Source organism: Corythoichthys intestinalis, chromosome 12, assembly GCF_030265065.1.
Source record: "Corythoichthys intestinalis isolate RoL2023-P3 chromosome 12, ASM3026506v1, whole genome shotgun sequence".
Lineage (NCBI taxonomy): Eukaryota > Metazoa > Chordata > Actinopteri > Syngnathiformes > Syngnathidae > Corythoichthys > Corythoichthys intestinalis.
The window spans coordinates 10,894,024-10,912,673 of NC_080406.1; the positions used below are offsets into that span (position 1 = coordinate 10,894,024).

General features: G+C 38.9%; 1 pseudogene; it reads left to right on the top strand.

Annotated features, from left to right (window-relative positions):
• Window positions 1–18,428, top strand: part of LOC130927013 (NXPE family member 3-like) — a 33,330-nt pseudogene extending 14,902 nt beyond the window's left edge.
• Window positions 18,429–18,650: the final 222 nt, after the last annotated feature.

The window sequence follows — 18,650 nt, forward strand, 5'->3', positions numbered from 1 at the left end:
CTCACCTTTCCCGTTTGTTGCCGTGAGTGTCAGTAACGCTATTCTGCTAAACAGCCAGCAAACCCAAAAACAAACCCTCGAAACACAAGGCGTACTTTTCTTCAATTTATTGAGCTCTCAAATCGTGGTGAAATACACAAATGAATACATTTAAAACGTTATACAATTGTATTTTTCCACATGTGAGTAGGTTCAACAGGATAGCAGTAGCACCATGAAAAAGGTCGCCAAAAACAAAACATACATTTTCCTTTCAAATTCAATATACAAACTAACTAAAACTTACAAAGACGAATTTTAGCCTAGGCTAAGCTGGGAGAGCAGCTTCGTCGACGTTTTATGTCTCACAGCCGCTGAGTGAGAAACAAGCTTGAATGAAGGGGGGGGAGAAAAGAAAAGGATCGCGTCAAAGATCGCTAATTGAGAAAGGAGGTCTCACTCCTCGCTTTTTTTTTTTTTTTTTTTTAGATGAAACCTTTCCTCAACAATATTTACATTTTAACTAATTCATAAAACTAACGTATACATTTTTAACTAACTTATTAACTTATGAATTCTTTGTTCTTTTTAACACAAAGGCATGGCATCATGTAGACTAGAGTTGACACAGTGGCTGAAAATGGCAAAACTTCACTTGAGCTTCCCCCCCTCAAAAAAAAGTCATACAGTATATATTTTTTATTTTATTTAGAAGTGTTTTTACTTTTTTATAGCAATTATTTTGTTCTTACTCTAATATTGAGCAACTTCAGCTGTGGCTGTGGGTATAGACCCTACCCACGTGACGTCACAACTCCTTCCTCCTGACTGGTGCCGCCCAATTGTCCGTCAACACATCACGTTTCCCTGTTACAGCTACGTACATTCCTCCTATTTACGACGTGTCTTTCTGCTCGTTAACATTAATAATCAAAATGGTGAAGGCGTGTGTGGCGGTCGGTTGCAATAACAGAGAAGATAGACGGAGAAGACGGAGAGACTTGAAGTTCTACCGGATTCCGAGAGACCCGGAGAGAAGAGAGCGAGATGGGCTGCTACAATTCGACGAGAAAACTGGGCTCCAAACGATTACCACAGATTATGTAGTAGTCATTTTATATCTGGTAAGATGCATTTAATATATATTTAGAGGGTTTTGGGCTGACAACCACAATTAAGATCATTGCTAGGCTAATCGCCGACAACATACACGTATGTATGTAGTGAGAGTGCGATCGCTAAACCATATAAACATTAAAAGCCCTAACTCCATTGACAAACGACATGAAATACATTAGACTTGACAGTGGATGTTAGCAATAACAAAAGATTTTGAATTGAAAATTTCGTAACTCACCTTTCCAAGCACAAGATAGATTCCTGCCGAATTTTCGTGGACGAGGACCTGTTTCACCCAACCAGCAACGAAGTATTTATAAGCCTCCAAGCTCTTAAAGTTTTTCAAACTTTCGTGAGCATAGGCTGATTTTGTGTGGACAAGATAGTTGTACAGTTCAGGGTAGGTCGCAGATGTCAGGCAAATACGGCGGAGACAGCGGGTCGAAAAACATCGATTTAGGCATCAAATATGGATCTGGCGAATGGATAAACTGAAGCTTTTCCACATAACGCCTTTTATGCAACGCATCAAGTGAGTTTACGGCATCCGAAAGCACCGGGTCTTCCATGAAATGTATTATAAATTGCTCGATCAATTGAGACCATTGGTAATACAGACACAAAATGACGGACAAGTAGGCGGAACCATACAGCGAGCACGTGATTTTGTGACGTCGGTGGGTAGGGTCTATAGTCTAGGTTGTATTTATTTTAATTTTATATAAAATATTTGTTATTTTTTGTTAATTTATTTATTTTCACATTATATTCATGTTCCAATTTGCAAATATGTTTAGAAAAAAAATCCTGTTCAATGGAAAAAAAAAAAAAATTTTTTTTTTTCTTTTTTTTTTTTTTTAAAAACCCATACATCTCAAAATTTTGGAGCTATAATAGCAATACCGTGATACCGTGAAACCGCGGTATTTTTGCTCACGGTTATCGTACCGTCAAAATCTCATACCGGCACATGCCTAGTATATATATATATATATATTAGGGCTGTCAAAATTATCGCGTTAACGGGCGGTAATTAATTTTTTAAATAAATCACGTTAAAATATTTGACGCAATTAACGCACAAATGCCACTCTCAAACAGATTAAAATGACAGCATAGTGAAATCTGTACTTGTGTTTTTCGGAGTTTTGGCTCCCTCTGCTGGCGCCCCAGAGCATTGTGTAAGTAATTATTGACATCAACAATGGCGGGCTACTAGTTTATTTTTTGATTGAAAATTTTACACATTTTATTAAAACGAAAACATGAAGAGGGGTTTTGATATAAAATTTCTATAACTTGTACTAACATTTATCTTTTAAGAACTACAAGTCTTTCTATCCATGGATCGCTTTAACAGAATGTTAATGATAATGCCATCTTGTGGATTTATTGTAATAATAAAGAAATACAGTACTTATGTACCGTATGTTGAATGGATATATACATCTTGTGTCTTATCTTTCCATTCCAACAATAATTTACAGAAAAATATGGCATATTTTAGAGATGGTTTGAATTGCGATTAATTACGATTAATTAATTTTTAAGCTGTAATTAACGCAATTAAAATTTTTAATCGTTTGACACGCCTAACACACATATATACTGTATACACATATATATATATATATATATATATATATATATATATATACACATATATAAAAATATATATATATATACATGGCTGAAAACACTCAGGTGACTTGAAGTTCCGCTCTGAGACCCCCAATTTAGCCAACTTTCAAAACTGTCCTATATGCATGTGTGATACCTCATTGGAAAGCTTAAAATCTCAATTTTCTGGGGGAATAAACATTTTGAACAGGAGGCATTTAATAAAAAAAAAAAAGTTTTTTTAAACAGCAAAACCCCATCTGGAGGTGAGAGCAGAATTACAGACGCCATGACTTTAACGAGATATTATTGAGTGCTTACCTTGTTTTGACCCAACAACTCCAGGTAGCATGTATCACTGAGTGTCAGTGAATGGCCACAGCTGGATTTTTTGAGGATTTCATGGGTGTAACATGGTAATTTAACAAGGGTCGCGATGCAGAAATCGCAGACATCAAGGAGTGGTTGAGAGTTTCTTTTTTATATATTTACCCTTTTAAACGTTTTTCTTTTTTTTTTTCCAATTTTTTTTTGTTTTGGTCGATTATTTATCATCTAACATATCGGAGAAAATTCGACAGTAACAAAAAAAAAAATACAATTAAGCGATAGTTATGAGGTAGATATCCATGATTTTTTTACAGACGCTTTTTTCATTATGACATAAATTGTTTAAAAGTTTAAAATATGTGAGTGATTAATTTTTTTAAGTGTTTTTTTTTTTTTTTTAAACGAAATATGAGGCATCAATTAGTGATTCTAAGCTAAAAACGACAGACATTTTGAATAATAAATATAATTAATTACCTTTGCTTTATGGCTGGGTTGAAACAAAAGAGGTTGCGCAACATCTGTAAACGGGGGTTTTCAGGGTAAAACGGACAAATTAAAAATAGTTCGGGGGCTTAATGCGCCATGAATCTGCTATGGCAGCATATAGACATGTTGGTCTGTCAAACACAACAGTTGTTTTGGCTTCAAATACAGCAGTTTCTTTTAAAGAGGAGTGCAAGAGCATAAACTGCTTTTTCAGTCTTGTCTGTGTTTTCCCCCCAAAAATTGAGATTTTAAGCTTTCCAATGATGTATCACACATGCATATCGGACAATTCTGAAAGTTGGCCAAATTGGGGGTCTCAGAGCAGAACTTCAGTCACCCGATTGTTTTCCGACATATTATATATATATATATATATATATATATATATATATACATACATATACAGTGGTACCTCTACATATGAAGTTAATCCGTTCCAGGACCTTGTTTGTAAGTCGAAATGGTCGTATGTCGAGCAGGATTTTCCCATAGGAATACATTATAATTCCATTAATTCGTTCCACAGCCCAAAAACCTTCACTAAATCCTTAAAAAATACTGCTGGTACTATTACAAATGGCAATTACACATAGCAAAACAAATAAATTATAAATCAAAATCGGAATAATAATAATAATAATTCCTGTATTAATGTAACGAATCGGGTTCTAATGTGGCGGACGTTTTTTGCTGACCCTGAACGCACCGCGGGGCTGACGTGCCAGAGACAGACCGGTGAGCTTGAGTTTCACTTTCACTTTGAATGTTTTCTTGAGAACACCGTCAATTGCGGCAGACAGAAGGTGTTTTTGTTTTGAAAAAGTTGTGAAATAAATGATAAAAACGTGGCGAAGTTGGCGATTTCTCTGGAGATGTTACCACAATAAGAATTGTCAGCTTAACTTATAAAGACTGGCGAACGATGGTCGGTGGAGGACTGTGGAGATGTATTGTTGAGCCATTTCACGGATGCCCACCCTACGCTCATATTTTTCTGTCATTTGCATCTTCATTTAGAAGTAAGCGTCAACTTTTTCCTTGTTTCACCACCTGTACCAACCTTTTCTGAAACCAGTGTTGATTTGTCGCACAAGAAAATCCGCCGTGCATTCGTCTGCGATGCTGCCATTGTCGTCGTATTTCGAGCATGTCGTCGGATGTAGAAACAAATGGCGAGTCAAATTTTACGTTGGATGTCGAAAAGTTCGTGTGTCGAAGCGATCGTGTGTAGAGGTACCACTGTATATGTTTTGTTTTTTCCTTTTTAATTGAAGTGTCACTTTTTTAAGTGCAAAAAGTTTTGAACTACCTTTCTTTTTGATTGAAGAGGAAAAAGTTTTGAAGGCCCCTTTTTTTTTTTTTTTTTTTTTTGACTGAATCATTTTGACACAAATGTTTACTTCGCGCTATTGGTCGGACATTTTTGAGTGACAAGTGGCTACGCCAATGGCGTAAGCCTTAAAAGCTTGATGAAGCAAGAATCATGGCCACCACTCGTCGGGCCGGCCCGAGCCCCAGCCGAAAATACCGCAGCGACCGGCCGCCTTACTGGGTCAGTGGTTTGACATCGAGTTTCTACCACCAGAGTACCGCGGCTGTACAACGCTATACCGTCGCAGCGTGGCACGCGGGTGGGATCCCAGCCGTGAGGCGAGACGTGCACTTCCATCCGAGAGAATGGAGGGGGGGGCTCAAGTCATCAGCTAATCAAACGTGCGTGTGAGGAAAATAAATTGACTTGCACATTCAGTGAATGTGACTTCACTTAATAATAGTAGGGTCAATTCTATCCTTAGAACATATGGGAAGGCAATCTAAATGACCTACAGTATATAAATGAAGTCATTATATAATGCAAATAGGGTTGCTTAAAAGTTGGTGGGGACAATTTAAGCATCCTGAAAAGTTGGTAGTGTTATGTCCCTACCGTCCCTGGGCAAACCTACTCCCTTGCCATTTAACAAATCAGAGGATTGGGTGAATACTAGTGCAGGAAACCACAGGCAGGACAGAGAGGCGTGGCTGCGTCTGAGCCAAAATAACCCAGTTTAAATAGATTTTTTTCACATCGAACAGTCGGATTAAAAAAACGGCCGATACCGATATATGTCAAATTTCCAAATATCGGCGCCATTAATCAGCCCAGCCAACGATCAGTCTATCTCTAGTAAAAATGTCCTCAAATATTCATATCATGTCTTCTCTACAGAGCTGGAGGACATACTCAATGTCAACACTTCCAGAGTTCCTGAACCGGAACCAGAATCAATCGTCAAGCCTCCCTGGAAACCACTCGATATTTCACCACAAACGCACCTTCTGTCCACATTTTGGCCAGCCACCATCACCTGAAGAAGAGCTGGAGGAGCAGGTGCTGTTGGACTCCATTGAGTGGCACTTGCTTCCCTCTGGCTATACACTACCAAGCTTGTCCCAGACAAGTGACCCAGCCCATAGTCTGTTTAAGATCATATCAAAAAAGGATCAGCGTTGGTACGTGGGTGACCAGCTGGAAGTGCTGGTCCACCTGCATGACTTCAAGGGCCAAGCTAAACGCTATGGTGGAGATTTCCTGTTGGCTCGGTTATATTCACAAGAGCACGGGGCGGCTGTGGTCGGGCAGGTACTCGACCACAAGGACGGACTCTATACAGTTCGATTCCCGTTGCTTTGGGAGGGCTCGTCACAGGTCGAGGTCATTATGGTGCACTCGAGCGAGGCCATCAACGTGCTTCATCGGTTGAGGGAAAAACGGCCAGACCGGGTGTACTTTGCCAGCATCTTTCGCCAAGGCGGCAAATCTCAGACAACAGTGTGCGGGATGTGCCTTCCACAAGGCCAAGGGGCACTCTGCAACTACACAGACCCACATTCTGGTGAGCCATGGTACTGCTATAAGCCCGAAAATCTCAGCTGCGACACCAGAATCAACCATTTTAAGGGAGGCTACCTCAAAAACCTCATCACCAAAGAGGAAGATTTGCTCTTTCAGAGGTTTGCACTCACAATTATTTTTCTGTGGAGAGTCAGTCATCCATGTTTTAATACTTCACAAATATTGAATTAAGGTAACCGGACCAAATTGCATTAGTGGGTGTGTTCCCTGAGAGTGCTCAACAAAAAGTCACCCGGCATGCTTGATTAAATGACCAACTTGAATACCAGTGAGTTCATTTGTGTTGTGTAAACAGTTCTGTAAAGCAGTCTTTGGTGGATAAATGCAGGACATTTGTTGTTAGAGAATGTGATTCTTTAAACCTCTTTCTGTATTTAGTATGGCCCGGGATTGCTCGAGTATGGGGTTTACCTAACCCTAAAGCCTAACCTGAAAGTAACCCTGAGTAGGCCTGTCGCAATAACAAATTTTAGTGTGCGATAATTTATATCATGAATTATTGCGATATGCAATATTATTGCACCCCCCCCCCCCATTTTTTTTAAAAACAAATTTACAATAACAGTGAGAATACAGTATGTATTAATAGATCAAGTACACCCATTTACACGCGATAAATGTTTACTCTTAAATTCAAAAATACTTTTTAAGAAATCACAACTAAAAACAATAGCCCATGCCTCTTAAGTAAAAGACTTTATTAATACCGCACAGAAACAAAGAATAAATAAAATGTGTTTTTCAAGAAAAAAAATAAAATTGCACTTAATTAGTGCTGCAACGATTAATCGATTAACTCGAGTACTCGATTAGAAAAAAATATTCAAATTAAATTTTGTTGCCTCGAGTATTCGTTTATTTAAAGTGGCGTTGTAATGGTTTATTTTGAAAGTGTTTGCATTTAGTTTTATTGATTAGGGTGGATACACTGCCCTCTGGTCTGTCTCTTTTCACATGGCTGAATCCAACTGCTCCCTGTTAAGACCAACGTAAGTTAAGTTTTTGTTTAAGCTCATGTTTTTTAATGCATTCATAATTTAGTTTATAGTTATATTTAGCCGTTTTTTTTTGTGGGAATGTGTTTCTGAACCATTTGTTTAGAGCATTGTAAAAAAAAAAAAAAAAAAACTTTAGCATTTTGTAGCATTTAAGCTAGCAGACTTTTTCTATGTAAGTTAACCAATTGTTCTTTTGTTTTACATAGAGCCTCATTTTTTAAAATAATCTTATACCGTTTGAGGCTCAGCTAAGGTATTTTAATTTTTCATGTTCCTGATCCGATTACTCGATTATTCGAACTAACTAGTCCATCGATTAATCGACTACTAAAATATTCGATAGCTGCAGCCCTACACTTAATAAGTTATTAACTAACTTAATAACTTAAGTTATTAAGTGCAGTGGAAAAAGATCAAGATCCTCTAGGACTGGTCAGCCCAGTCACAAGACATGAACATCATTGAGCATGTCTGGGATAAGATGAAAGAGGAAGCATGGAAGACGAAACCCAAGAATGTTGACGAACTCTGGGAGGCATGCAAGACTGCTTTCTTTGATGTTCCTGATGACTTCATCAATAAATTGTATGAATCCTTGCTGAAGCCCATGGAAGTCATATAAAATATTACATTTGGATCTCACAGCACCACTACTTAATTAGCTTATGTTATGTAATATATTTTTGTATTTTAAGTACATTTTTTTGTTCAATTTTCACACTACTTTCTGTAAGCGACAAAACTTTTGTCTTGCCAAAATTTGACCTTTATGTCTTCACTAAATGATAAATCTTTTTTTCTGTGAAACAAATATATTTTTGTACATTCAACATCATTTGGGAGGCACTTAGCTTTCATATGAGCCATTTCTGAAACCAATTGGATAATTAAAAGTCAGGTTATTAGCAATTGTTTCTACAAAATGGATAAGCCTTATCCCTTATCCCTTATTTTGTAGCAGCTTATAGTCTGAAAAGTACTGTAGTCAAATTTAGTTACAATGAAAAAAATAATCATAAGTGTATAATGCTACTTTAAGTACGAGTAAAAAAGTATTTGATGAAAAGAATACTCAAGTAATGAGTCATATTTTAAGTAACTGCTTACACTATTGTGTTTTTAAACAATGGTATACATACAGTATATTTTTTTTTCCTCAGCATTCAGGGATCACTGTATTTCTATTGTAACCATTACTTTATTCCATTTTTTGACCTCAGTGGCATAAATGTGAAAGTTCCCATCCACTCGTCTTCAATAGACACCATTGATGTGCTGCCTTCAAAGAAAGGTACTACAGATGTCCAGACCAGCACTTCCTTTTTTGGATGTTGATCATTCATTCAAATCATATTGTGTTTCGCCGATGTAGTAATCAGCAGTAATAAAATGGATCATGTGAAGCAGCTGACATCTGGGTACTACTACCAGGAGTCGTGGCAGCCGCTATTGGGTGGAATCAATATGCGTCAGTTTGACAAGGTTTCCATTACCAAGTGCTTGACCAACAAGTTGGTCTACTTGTACGGCGACTCCACCGTTCGCCAGTGGTTCGAATATCTTCTACCTTTAATTTCAGGTGAGTGCTTCATTTCAACAGTGGAAAAAGAATGTATGATCTATACACATACTAAAGGCCGAAACACACAGAGTCCGCCGCGCTACGCTCAGCTCCGTTCCGAACGACGCAACAAATACGTTTGTAATGTAGTCAATATGAGGTGTTTTCGTTGTCTGTCATTTGGACTGACAGGGTCATAAAAATCCGGTCATAATCTATTTTTACCCGTCACTTAAATTTTTAAAATGATGATAATGACATTGTGGTGACCCTTTGTTTGGCATAATTCACCTTCCGTACTTGTGTGTCCATTTGGCCGAGCGCGTTACCGGTGTAGATTCAAGCGCCTACACCGGCTACGACAGTCACGTGACAGAGACACTTAAGAGCCGCGCGCGTTCCGGTGTTGTGCCGAAAAATAGCCGCCCCGCGTGAAATGTCCCCCCTGACGGGAACGCTTATTTGTAACGCTTTATTGAGGTGAAAACATCAAATGTTTTCATGGACGCATTACAGTAATGAATTTACGACTGTAAAATCAGTTTTATATAAATAAATTAGACAAAATACTAGTACTTTATTTTAGTAACAAATCGTGGACTGGGCCACATAACCATCTTTGAACAGAAATATATTAGTCTACAGGTTTTCACGACCATATCTCAATGACAATCACACAGGTATGACATTTATTAGTTCAAGCAGAGTTAAAAAAAATACATACAGGCCTATTCACGGTACAAAAAAATCGTTTCCATGTCCATCGATTGGTAAGAAAAAGCTGTACGAGTGACGTGTGAGCGCTCAATAATAAAATTAATAAACAAATAAATCAAATAAACGCTCAATAAAGCATTATAAATAAGCGTTCCCGTCAGGGGGGTGGACACAGCAATTCGAGCTAACAAGAAGACTCTTAACATTGCATACCGCTTCAACATATTAAATAGTATTTAGTTTTCATTCATTTTAAATTAATATTCTGTCCGAACAAGCTTAACAGAGAATCCACCCCGTGCCATCACACATCAAGCAGATGAATATGTAACTTTTTCTCCGCAGTGACAAAAACATCTGACTGTGGCCCCAGTAGGTAAGCTACATTAAGGAACAATGAAATTAACAGTTCACCTGCTGTGGCCTGAACGGAGTCTTACACCTTCCTCCTGGTGCGCATGGACTTGAACTGCGTGCCCGCTTGTGCAGTCCCTGTTTTTTCACCTCTTTTATCAACACCATCGTCGTTTTGGGGCTTTTTGAAGAAACTTCGGACACTCAGTTGCCTTGACATTTTTCAGAGTAAGGCAAACGATGTCATGCATCAAGAGAGACAATAGCTAATTAATATGCTCAGTCGCCACCCTGTGGTCTGGGGTTTGAATTGCAACCTGTCAAAATGACAGATGGACTTCAGTTTTTTCCATCACCGTTTTAAAAAATCGGTCAACGACGGGAAATATTCGGTTAACGCGACCCCTGGGTAGCAATATCCGGTCTTTCAAAGTAAATAATGTTAATATAAGTATTTTGCATCTAATTTTAACCATATTTTATTGTAACACAAAACAAAATGTATACAGGTCATTTGCATGCGGGATGTACAGTGCTCGTGTATCTCCAAATAATATATTTTGAAATGACTAAAGGAAAAGACTTTCTTCCCAATACTATTGTAGCGTCACCAGGAAGTGCTGCATCGGTAGTCAGCGCGACTCTCTTTTATTGGTGTTTTTGATGCGGCAACGCGAAGAGAGCGCGGAAAACACTAAATAACGTAATTTCCCGAATATAACGTGCACTTTTTTTCCCCAAAATCAACTTGTCAAATCATGGTGCGCATTATAAACGGGTACGTGGATGGAGACAGAAATATTATATATACATTAGGGCTGTCAAACGATTAAAATTTTTAATCGAGTTAATTACAGCTTAAAAATTAATTAATCGTAATAAATCGCAATTAATCGCAATTCAACCATCTATAGAATATGCCATATTTTTCTGTAAATTATATATATTCTGTAAAATAAATTGTTGGAATGGAAAGATAAGACACAAGATGGATATATACAGTGGGGAGAACAAGTATTTGATACACTGCCAATGGGAAAATCCATTGGCAGTGTATCAAATACTTGCTCCCCACTGTACATTCAATATACGGTACATAAGGACTGTAGTGGGCATTTCACTCTACTGTCATTTAAATCTGTCTATGCTGTCCTCACTCCGAAGCGTCTACTTTTTCCAAAGCTAGACAGCTAGTGAACGACGCCTTAATAATCAGACTTCTTCCTTTTTCATCTGATTTATTAATAAAATAGCCTCAAACCATTGTCCTCTTTAGACCGTCATAAAACTACTACAAAAAAAAGTTCACAAGCATTGCATTAGCAACAACGTTAGCTTAGCACGCTATACAGATTCACTAAACATAAACAAAAAGCGTCTCATACAAAAAATATAACATTTCGTTTACTAACATAATATGTACATTCTTTACAACAACCATACTTACGGACAAATCTTGTCCAAGGATCATATAAGCACAACATTACAACTTAGGCGTCAGCCCGAGACGTCGTGCAGCCATATGAACTGGCAAGAAAAAAATAAACCATGTCGCAAAGCGACCACAAGAGTTCGCTGTTGTGCTGCAGCACAAAAAGCCTTGCTGTAAAACAAAAGGCAGAATACTGTCTGAGCGGGACGTGCGTTAATTGCGTCAAATATTTTAACGTGATTAATTTAAAAAATTAATTACCGCGCGTTAACGCGATAATTTTGACAGCCCTAATATATATATATATATATATATATATATATATATATATAATGTATAAAGCGATCTTTTTTTATTGACATGGCCACGTTGTGTTGAAGAAACGTATGCGGCGACCCGTTGCCGACCATTACGGTACGTGACGTCACCATTTTGTTTCGGTAATATTTCACTCTAATCGGCCGAATGATTTCATCTGTGCTAAATTCTGCTTTTTTCACTCTTCATAAAGCACAGAATTTAGTTTCTTGAACTCATTTGAATCGATGTTTATTGCAGCTCCGCAACTCGGACCATAACAAACGTAACAACACAGACTTCTTGTGTGTGTCTGTCAACTATATCTGTCCTCGGGAAACTCAAACCCAAATAGCAATAGTTCCTATTGTTACTGTCGTGTTGACAGCGATGAACTGTTAGGATTCCCGGAATGGAGGGGATCTTTATGCAGACACAGGCACGGTGTGGCAGTGAACCAAAATGCTTTATTGTGTCCAACACAAAAGCAGTGGAACTCGATGATCGGGGTCGTCGAGTGGGCGTGAGGTGATGAAGCTCGTGAAGGAGGCAGGCATGAAATCCGACAAGGGGTGCGCATAAAACAGGACCTGGGACGCAGAGGTTGCGCGAGACATTTTCGTTGTCTGTCATTTTGACTGACAGGGTCATAAAAATCCGGTCATAATCTATTTTTACCCATCACCGAAATTTTTAAAATGATAATGATGACATATTCAATAGTATTTAGTTTTCATTCATTTTTAATTAATATTGTAATGCTTGCTTGGCGGCGAAAAATTAGACACGGAAGTCGTGGTATTTTTCTCCCTCTTTTTACTCTGCTTACCGCCAACAACACCAACAAAACAACAACTCCGCCCCCAAAGAAAAAGAGGCAACTATATAGACCCCAATCACCAACGTCACACAATGAGCTTAATTGTGGTTGTCAGCCCAAAATCTTCTAAATATATATTTAATGCATCTTACCAGATATAAAATGACTACAACATAGTCTGTGGTGATCGTTTGGTGACCAGATTTCTTGTCGAATTACAGCAGTCCATCTCGCTCTCCTCTTCGGGTCTCTCAGAATACAGTAGAACTTCAAGTCTCTCCGTCTATCTTCTCTGTTACTGCAACCAACCGCCACACACGCCTCCACCATTTTGATTATTAATGTTAACGAGCAGAAAAACACGCCGTAATAGGAGGCATGTACGTTGCGGTAATGTGTAAACACGAAGAGCTGACACACAATATGGCGGCTCCAGTCAGGGGGGCGGAGTTGTGACGTCATGTGATTGGGGTCTATACACAGGCGGCAATCTAGTCCACCAATTGGATGACGCGCTGGCACACCGGGTGCACCAATAAGAACCTCGCGTTGATGTGTCAATCACGGTGCCGCCGCCAGACCCCGGTGACGCTACAATATTCTGACAGAATAGCCAACGACGTCATGCATTAAGAGAGACAATAGGTAATTAATATGCTCACTCGCCACCCTGTGGTCTGGGGCGTGAATTGCAACCTGTCAAAACGACGGACGGACTTCAGTTTTTTCCGTCACCGTTTTAAAAAACCGGTCAACGACAGAAAATATTCGGTTAACGCGACCCCTGTAGACTGAAATGCTTTTTTTTTTTGTAAACATTATTTTTTTGGGGAGAGATAGGAATATTATTTTCGTTGTGCTTTCACTAAACGATACTTATGTTTGTTGTGAAGGAGTTGCCGAAGCTTATGCCAATAAACGACGCGGTCCAAAGAACGCCTGTGTCCACTCGCCTTTACTGTATAACATAAATCTGTACATTTCTTACCCAAAATACAACAAGAGACATATAATTGCCACTAAAACAAAGAATACTTACCGAAATATGTGTGGAGCACAAATAGCAATTTGCATTGCATTGTGAATACAGCATAAACGTCTCACAACTACTAATTCTCCCACGTTTAGAACAAATAACATGAGTATGGAACGGCGCTGCCCCCAAGCGGCCGATGGCATTCTCTTCACTCTTAATGTCCATAAACGGCCTCATTGTAATCTGTTTGAGGCAAAGTGCGAGCGGGTCATTCAGTGTATGCGTTAATTGCGTCAAATATTTTAACGTGATTAATTTAAGAAATTAATTACCGCCCGTTAACGCGATAATTTTGACAGCCCTAAAATATATATATATATATATATATATATATATATATATATATATATATATATATATATATATATATGTGTGTGTGTGTGTGTGTGTGTGTATATATACAGTGCCTTGCAAAAGTATTCGGCCCCCTTTAACCTTGCAACCTTTCGCCACATTTCAGGCTTCAAACATAAAGATATAAAATTTTAATTTTTTGTCAAGAATCAACAACAAGTGGGACACAATCGTGAAGTGGAACAAAATTTATTGGATAATTTAAACTTTTTTAACAAATAAAAAACTGAAAAGTGGGGCGTGCAATATTATTCGGCCCCCTTGCGTTAATACTTTGGAGCGCCACCTTTTGCTCCAATTACAGCTGCAAGTCGCTTGGGGTATGTTTCTATCAGTTTTGCACATTGAGAGACTGACATTCTTGCCCATTCTTCCTTGCAAAACAGCTCGAGCTCAGTGAGGTTGGATGGAGAGTGTTAGTGAACAGCAGTCTTCAGCTCTTTCCACAGATTCTCGATTGGATTCAGGTCTGGACTTTGACTTGGCCATTCTAACACCTGGATACGTTTATTTTTTAACCATTCCATTGTAGATTTGGCTTTATGTTTTGGATCATTGTCCTGTTGGAAGATAAATCTCCGTCCCAGTCTCAGGTCTTGTGCCGATACCAACAGGTTTTCTTCCAGAATGTTCCTGTGTTTGGCTGCATCCATCTTCCCGTCAATTTTAACCATCTTCCCTGTCCCTGCTGAAGAAAAGCAGGCCCAAACCATGATGCTGCCACCACCATGTTTGACAGTGGGGATGGTGTGTTCAGGGTGATGAGCTGTGTTGCTTTTACGCCAAACATATCGTTTTGCATTGTGGCCAAAAAGTTCGTTTGTTTGGTGCGTCTCCCAGGTGGCTTGTGGCAAACTTTAAACGAGACTTTTTATGGATATCTTTGAGAAATGGCTTTCTTCTTACCACTCTTCCATAAAGGCCAGATTTGTGCAGTGTACGACTGATTGTTGTCCTATGGACAGACTCTCCCATCTCAGCTGTAGATCTCTGCAGTTCATCCAGAGTGATCGTGGGCCTCTTGGCTGCATCTCTGATCAGTTTTCTCCTTGTTTGAGAAGAAAGTTTGGAAGGACGGCCGGGTATTGGTAGATTTGCAGTGGTCTGATGCTCCTTCCATTTCAATATGATGGCTTGCACAGTGCTCCTTGAGATGTTTAAAGCTTGGGAAATCTTTTTGTATCCAAATCTGGCTTTAAACTTCTCCACAACAGTATCTCGGACCTGCCTGGTGTGTTCCTTGGTTTTCATAATGCTCTCTGCACTTTAAACAGGACCCTGAGACTATCACAGAGCAGGTGTATTTATACGGAGACTTGATTACACACAAGTGGATTCTATTTATCATCATCGGTCATTTAGGACAACATTGGATCATTCAGAGATCCTCACTGAACTTCTGGAGTGAGTTTGCTGCACTGAAAGTAAAGGGGCCGAATAATATTGCACGCCCCACTTTTCAGTTTTTTATTTGTTAAAAAAGTTTAAATTATCCAATAAATGTTGTTCCACTTCATGATTGTGTCCCACTTGTTGTTGATTCTTGACAAAAAAATTAAATTTCATATCTTTATATTTGAAGCCTGAAATGTGGCGAAAGGTTGCAAGATTCAAGGGGGCCGAATACTTTTGCAAGGCACTGTATATATGTGTATATATATATATATATATATATATATATATATATATATATATATATATGTGTATATATATATATATATATATATGTATATCAGGGCTGTCAAAATTATCGCGTTAACGGGCGGTATTTAATTTTTTTAATTAATCACATTAAAATATTTGACGCAATTAACGCGTCAAATAACGCATGCACTGAATGACCCTCTCATATTGCCTCAAACAGATTACAATGAGGCCGTTTATGGACATTAAGAGTGAAGAGAATGCCACTGGCCGCTTGGGGGCAGCGCCGGGGATTTTTTAATTAATCACGTTAAAAATATATATATATATATATATATATACATATACATATACATATACATACAGACATACATACATATACATATAGGCAAGTCAACTACATGCAATGACACTTTTCGGCCACCAGGGGCCCCCTAAAATCCGCTTATGTGTGTACCCCCAGTAGCTCCACAGTACTTGTTTTCTTTTAAGTGTATTTTGTATGCTGCCTTGCAGAGATGAAGGAATTCAACCTGATGACTCAACAAAATGTGGGGCCTCGAATAGCAGTGGACAGCACCCACGACATTCTCCTGACGTACCGCTGCCACGGCCCACCCATCCGCTTCAATACTGTCCTGGCTAGCGAATTGCGCTACATCGCCAATGAGCTGGATGGCCTGGGTGGCGGTCCCCACACAATAGTGGCAATAAGCATCTGGTCTCACTTCAGTACCTTCCCTGTGGATGTGTACATACGCCGCCTCCGGCATATCCGCAAGGCAGTGCTGCGACTCCTGGGCCGTGCACCGGGGACAACAGTGGTGGTCCGTACGGCCAACCCTCAGGCCCTGGAAGGGGATTACAGCCTGTACAACAGCGATTGGTTTTCTATACAACTGGACTTCGTGCTGCGTGCCATGTTCAAGGATCTTGACGTTATCCTGGTGGACGCCTGGCAGATGTGCGTGGCACACGGCCTTCCTCACGAATTACACCCTCCACCGGCCACTGTCAAAAGCATGGTAGACCTGATGCTTTCCAAAATTTGTCGTGACTAGACGAGGAAGAGATCATGATTAGCAATTGGCGACATCATAATGTTTTTGGGTAGAAGAGGTACTTTTATCTATTCTCTTTCAGAGGTATGATTTGTTAGCAAGAAGCCTGACTTTAAAGTGCCTGTGACACGAAAAAGCATGTTTATTTCATAATACATGCAGTATTTTATGTTCATGAATGAAATGGACCGCTTGGATGTGTGTGGAACCGATCGCTATATTTATATAGTTTTTTTAATCTTAAGCCATGAAAATGAGTTACTTCCGGCAACAGTCTCGAGTTGAGAAAGAGGGCGCTGTGACGTGTACGGAGGAAGGAGTCCTCTTCACTATAAAGCCATACTGTTGTATAAGAAGGACTGATTCAGCTGATTTTGCGGATTGATACGTGTATTTTTCGCATCAGGCCAGCCAAATGGCTGCAGAAAAATCTTGCTCTATGAGGGAGAGGTGTGTGCGCCTTTTTGGGGTTTCAAAAGGTTTCCACCATTCACTGGTGGATATTGGCCAAAACAAGCCCTACTACTGTGGGACCATGGTACTTACGAGGAAGTGAGTAAACATCGTGTTTTGTATTATGTCAAATACTCGGATCATTTTAATATGTAGGGGGCTTGCATTATGTGGCTGACATGCATGCGGGGGCGGCTATTTTTCAGCACAACACCGGCGGCTTGTCGCACATCCACCCGCCGGGAGAGCACTATATTCGGCATATTGTGCTCATGTGCCCGGTGTTCTGTCAAATTTTCCGACCGATCAGAAATTGCAACTTTTAGTTAAAAATAGGCGCAAATACAGCAATTACAAAGTAAACACTACAAACTTTCTTTAAATAAAGGACTACTTTCGTTTGATCATGGATTAGCATGTACATTTTCAGCGGTCATTGTCCAGCTGCTTCCTCGGCGAGCTCTCCTGACCGTATTCAGTGGCGGACTTGGCAATTTTGGGGCCTAAGGCGAACATATCCAGGGGCGCTCTTCATGGGTCAGGGGTTAAAAAGGTAAGAATGGTGTGGAGGAAATATAATCTGGTACACTAGGGCCGTCCTAAACAACAAATTTTCTCCTGATTAGTTAGCCGACTAGTTTTACAATTAATCGACTAATCAAATAATTTTCTTTTTTTTACTAATTTGGCAATTACATTTTTGTTGACGCTTATTAATCCACAAAACTATTTTGGAACATTTAAATTATTTATTAAAGTACAAATAATCATGTAAATAACAATAATCAATCACAAATAAACAATGAGGTTAAATGCTGATAGTATTTGAATTTGAATTTTATTTGAATTTATTGTCATTGTCATCATCATCATCATCATCAGTTTGTTTATCCAAACAAGATGAAGATAGACATGACAAGGGAGACGGAAAAGCAGAAGCTTATCGGGACATTTACTATTGCAAAAGAGTGGAAAGTAAACAGATTCAGAACACTGACTTTGCCTTTCCAACATTATTCAAAACAATTCTTTAAAAAATTCTAGCAATATTATTATAGTATACTACTATATATCATAGTAGTATAATAATTATTCATTGCCAATCATATCTGTCATGAAGAGTATCATTTGAAAGCTATTCTTAGTGTAGAATCTGTATTATGTAGTATTTACTCAACATATCATATTAATTCTAAAGTATGTGGGATTAACTCCAGAAATCATTATTTATATGACGAACATGATGTGCTTTTACTTTTAACCAGCTGTTGAGTGTTATTGTATGACTTATTGGAACTGTACTACATTGTTTCGCCACAGGGTGTGCTGTCGTGTATGTTATGTTCGGTGTGAAGAAGAAGAAGAAAGTTAAAAGAGGCATTAGAGTAGTGACGGGATCTGTCGTTCACTTGAGTAAACGAATCCATTCCGGTTCGTTCAGTAAAACGATTCGTTCAAACGAATCGTTCAACGAATCGTTCGCCCCCCTC